The sequence below is a fragment of the Tympanuchus pallidicinctus genome, unplaced genomic scaffold (assembly GCF_026119805.1).
Source record: "Tympanuchus pallidicinctus isolate F22 unplaced genomic scaffold, pur_lepc_1.0 scaffold11, whole genome shotgun sequence".
Taxonomy (NCBI): domain Eukaryota; kingdom Metazoa; phylum Chordata; class Aves; order Galliformes; family Phasianidae; genus Tympanuchus; species Tympanuchus pallidicinctus.
The window spans coordinates 5862276-5868219 of record NW_026294627.1 but is presented as its reverse complement, the minus strand read 5'-3'; positions in this window follow the sequence as shown (position 1 = coordinate 5868219).

Below are 5944 nucleotides of genomic sequence, written 5' to 3'. Positions count from 1 at the left end.
AAAATGTCCCTGAATGGTGTTTCTGCTGAGACCATAATTCTTACAATCCAGTGGTTATGAATTCCTTTTCTAGACTCGTCTTTAGACCTCATTTTTTAGATTTCCTTTGCTTTAGGAAATGAAATGATTATTTTGTAGAAAATGCCTTCCCATTGATAACTGCATGCTTCTATCCTGTTCCAGCTCTCTGTATGAGTCCTCTCTAATGTACAGTAGTTGTTGTCACCCACACAATTTCCAGGAGAACATTTTGTATGCTGCATGACGTATACCAAATTGGGGGATAAAATTGTATGAACCATGTGTTCTGATGGTTTTATTGTAGCAATACTAATTGCAATGGCTGTAAAAGTATCTTGCCAAATATAACACTTGTTGAGCATTTCTTTATGCTGGATTATGTCAGGCTTGGTGGTGGTTGTGAGTCTAAGTTGGAATACTGCATGAAAGTTGATGCTGAGAGATGTTAAAAAAAGTTTTTTCAATGTTCTTTAAAACAGACTGCCCATTTTTAACACCTCTTTCAATAAACCAAAGGGTCAGCTACATTTTCACTGAACAGAAGTAGTTCTCATTTGTTCACCCATAAGAGCAAAATGCAATTATGTAGTAATGGAATATACTTAATTGTATGTGAACATACACCCTCTGCATGTGCCTCCCAGTGAGCATGTCTGGATTAGGAATCCTGAATTCCCAAGTGCTAAGCGCACTCCTTTAAGCAAAAGATAGAGAAAATGAAGTATTTCATTTCTGTTTTTCTTAAAGAACAAGAAAATAGCAAATTTTTACAGAAATTCTCCAAATCCAGACATGCACAGACAGATTGGAAAAAAAGTTATCAAATATTGAAGATAATTCACTAGAAAAATAGGAGTTAAAAATATTGTTTATATTTTTATAGATGTATTATCCTGTAATATAAATGTATATTATAATATATTATATAAATGTAAAAGCTCTAAAGCGTAGCAGAGTAAAATAGGCTTGATAACAGTGAAGCCATAGAATTCCAAATGCAGCATCATACATTAAAAGACTGCTTTCCAGAGAACATAATTCATTTTCAGAAAAAGGAAGTTAAAAGTTCACTGCATTTTACATTGCCAGTCAGGATAGTTAGTTGTTTACATTTAAATATTCCCGAAAGCATTTCAGTGTATTAATTTTTACTTGAAATGGCTGTGAAATATATTCATTCTTGTCACCCTATGTAAAGCACATAGTAGAACTTCAGCTATTTTGTGTTGTTGTTTTAATGTTAAATCAAGCCACTGTGGTAAATACATGGCAGTGTGTATTGGGAATCTACTTGCTGTTGTTGGCCATTGCTGATGGAGAACTTCTTGAAGGAATATAATGGTAGATGAAACAGTATTGTTAGATAAAGAAGATACATATAGGGTGCCTTTCTGGGAGTCTTAACGTGACGCCATCTATTGCAAATCTGCTCCAGTCACAATTAATGTTCTGTCTTAATCTGATTATCTCTGTCAACAGGGAGTACAATCATAAACCTTGCACTCTGTCAGTAGTAAGAATAACTTCCAGATTCGAGAGGTAAAGTACACGTAATGCAAATATTTGAGAAAGAGATACAGTGAAAGAAAACGAAAATCAACCTAGGAGCTAACTCATTTGTATAAGCACATATGGTTTTATTTGTATACTCTACACTCTCAGTTTGCAAGGTTTTAAAAAACAGCACAGCTGGGGAGCTGGTAGCTAGGCATGGCCTCTGTCATAGAACCATAAAATCCTTGGCTTAGTCTTGCTGTTGCTGGTGTGATTTGAGGACTCGTGCATCTTTGCATACTCTAAATGCTCCGCACAGGTTTTTCTAGATTTAGATCTTCACATGCTCTGCTCAGAAAGGATTTCTTCATGAATGAATAACTGTCAAAGCAATTTTAATTCTTCTGCCACTAAGTTAATGTCTGCTCAAACTTTGAAAATAAATTACTCTTTCAATATAATCTTTTCTATCATTTATGCTTATATACTGACCAAATGTGGATACTTACAAATGGATAAGTCCTCTTCTGTGTGGTAAAAATAGACTCCTTTTATAGACAGTAGAGAGAAATTGACTCCAACCAATGCTGTGTCTGCAAGTAGTCAGCAACATCTGGGGATGTTGATATCCGCTTAACTTCAGGTTCACAGCTGGGAAGCATGAGGAAGGACCTCAGTCAGCCTGATCTTCTTCAGGGGCTGTACGTTTCTGTTTCTTGGCTACAAGTTCTTTACATTCTATGGACTGCCTTTATTTGCTTGGTATAGGAGGACTGGATCTTGCTCCTCACAATGAGTTCTCAGAAGTTGACATCCATCTGTACTTTAGGAATGACTGGCACCACAAAGGGACAAAACTATCTGTTCAGCATTACCTGCAGCAATAAAACTATGAATAACAAAGTGGCAATAAATGTACAGAAAAAGTCCCATTAAAATAAATGAGGAGTATATTTTAGAGAGGGCATATTAATTCTGACTCCTGACTTTTCCCAGCATTTAAAATACCTGGAGCACCAGAAATGTATGTTCTTATTTTCAAAACATGGGAAATAATAATTTGTTATAACAGCAAGAAGAGGATGATCTTGCCATCCAGTATTTACTGATATTGGAACACGAATGTTTCCTAGGAGATAATGTATAGACCAATAACAGCAGAGACTTACGCCCTCACATCATTTCCCTATTTCCCTGAACATTTCTAAGAACACTTAGTTTACTAGGATAGAAAATAAAGTTGCACTTGTCTTACTGATTGTCTCTGCATTTTGGTGCATTATGAATAAGCGAATTGAACTAAATCATCAATTCTCCTGGGGGGTGGGGGGAACAAACAAACAAAAAAAACCCCACAGATATCTTCATATTGCATTTAGTGATGTATTCATATAAAAATTATTATATTCACTGCATATTTCTTATTGTGCACAAAAAAGAGAAATAAAACTCTGTGTTGAAATTCTACTGGCAATTTACAAAATCTCAGTTGTGTTTTCATCTCTGATACTGACTTTCTTGGTGTCTTAATTAAGCCCATTATAGTTTGATTTTCACATGTGCTGAGAGCTGTTATTTCTGTTGATTTCATCTTTTAAAAAGCAGCTGCTTAATACCATGGAAACTTAGGCAACCAATCTCTTCCCATTGCTGTTTTCCTCTTTGAAACTGAAGATATTTAGCATTTACCTAACATTCAAGGGTATTTGGAGGACAAACCCATTAGTGACTGAGAGGCAATGAGATAACTTGATTCATGCAATAAGCAAGCATGATAAATAAAATAAAATAAAATAAAATAAAATAAAATAAAATAAAATAAAATAAAATAAAATAAAATAAATAAATCGCAACGGAATGTCATATTTCTGATATGGGAGCAAATAGGATTATTATATTATATTTACTATATAATTATATGATTATATTATATTATTATTATAGCAATTAGGAAATATAGGAGCAATTCCCTCCATTATCAGCTTTCTGGGACATTATTTCACTCCTGCTATTCCCAGAAAAACTGCTGAGTGCACAAGCTATAAAAAAACTCTTAGTGGTCATACAAAGAAATCAGCTCCTTGATCAATGAATGTCTCAGAACCGGACCAAGTTGTAATCAATGTGAAGAACAGTTACACTGATGCTGCCTCCAATAGCCCTCCCTCTTGGAAAATGGATTAAGTTTTCAATTGTAATTGCATACTTCCTAAGCATTAGCGAATATTATTTCCCTTTTTTAAGGCATAGAGTATACCTTCAACTGCCTCCAATATTTTAACTGTCAAGTTTTCTCTTTTTCCCACTTCCCTATTTTATGTGAACAGAACACTTTCTATTTTGTGAACATAATAATGTTCTATTAGCATCCTCTTTTTGGACAAATTCACTCAGGTTTCTCACTACAACAAGCAACACCTATCTGTTGTACAAGCTATCATGTTGAAGAAAACTGACACAAAGGAAACTCAAGAGAGATTATGGTTGTTATTTAATGTGACATCCTGGTTTGGTTGGCTTCTAGTAATTTCAGTAAGGAACTCATGAGAATCCTCATCAGAGAAAGTGTAAAATGAATCTGAGAGACCAGAGAAAGAATAGCATTATTCTGAAAATTCCATGAGCTCAAAGGCATAGATTATATTTTGAGTGATATGAACAAATATGTATAGCTATCAGATAGGGGACTGTGTTCTTTATTTACAAATCACTGTATTTAATTGCAAAGCTGAAGCTTTTAAAGCAATAGCATCAGCAGAAAGAAAACAGAAATGTTTGAGAATTACAACTTTAGGCATCTTTCTTAACCATTAACTTGTGAACCATTAAGGTTTTTCTCTAAGTATATATGCCATCAGTGCATAGGAAAGATTTACTCCATCAAAAAGTATGATGTACAAATGAATTCTGCTAACATGAAATATGCTAATATTTTTTATGGATACACTGAAACAACAGACAATATGTCATAGCCATATGACAATTCTATCAGAGCCATTATTGAGCACAGCCTGTCCATGGCTCTCAGCAGAGGAATGGGTGAGCATCAGTGAGCAGGAGCAATACAGAGCTGAGGTAGGAATCATAGAATCACAGGAGTTGGAAGAGATCTCAAGACACCAACGAGTCCAACCATCCTGCTAAAGCAGGTTCCCTACAGAAGGTTGCACAGCTAGGCATCCAGGAGGGTTTTGAGTATTTCCAGAGGAAACTGCACAACCTCTCTGGGCAACCTGTTCCAGTGCTCTGCCACACTTACCATAAATAAGTTCTTCCACATGTTTGTTTGAAACTTTCTATGTTCAAGTTTTAGGCCATTGCTCCTTGTTCTATTACTACATAGAATAAAAGAAATAAGTATAATTTTTGCAAGGCATCGATTTTGTCTGAGCTTTTTCTGCTTGCAGTTTGCATTACTTAATTCAGCTGTAGGAGCAATTTTTCCAGTTTACTAAGTGTCACAGCCCGTATGTTTTACTTTCATTACCATTGCACAGTACAACTGTAGTTCTGTATAGGCAGCAATAAGAAGCAGTTGTTCTGCACAGAATGAGGTGTGTGGGATTCTAGTACAGAGATGCAGTGTCAACAAACACAACTCAAGAACAGAGGCCTTGAGAAGTGGATGCTGCATAGAGAAGTGCAGGCACACAATGATGAGAGATGGGACATAAACTGGCACTGGGAATCCCACACTGTAGACAACTTATGAACGGTCAGTTCAAATATCTGCTGACATGGACCTGGTCAAAACAAGATTTAAAGGTAACAAGAGTTCAAAGAAACAGTATCTTACACGAAAAGCACCCTGTGTACTAAATTCAAATGCATCATGAGTCTCAGAAGAAAGAAGAAGAAAAAAAAAAGATGAATGAATATGTTACCAAACATATAAAAAGCATCAAATATTTCTCCTGGGTAAGAAATATAGATGTTGATGGCTGTCTGTAACATCAGTCCCTTCCATCATCTCATGACTCCATCAACCCTAGGGCCCAGAGGAGCAGTGGAACGATGTGATTGAAACTATAAGTGCACATAACAATCAGGATGTATTATTCTTTCATTTTATGCAACAAGTGGATCTGGACTAATAGCAATTAGACTTGTAAAAGCATTAGCTATAAATTAGTTTTTTCATTTTTATAAACAGTGTGCTTACTCTTAGCCTATAAACAAGGATTTTCAGCATAGTAATAGGAGCAGTTATCAAAATAATCTTGTTAAAATAAATATTGATGACTTTTGGTCAATTCTCTGCACAATTTCTCAGTTGTCTTTCAATATTCTTCAAGTGCAATATTCAAATAATCTTGTTAAAATAAATATTGATGACTTTTGGTCAATTCTCTGCACAATTTCTCAGTTGTCTTTCAATATTCTTCAAGTGCTTTGTGAGTCCTTATATCATTAAGAGCAATTCCACAGA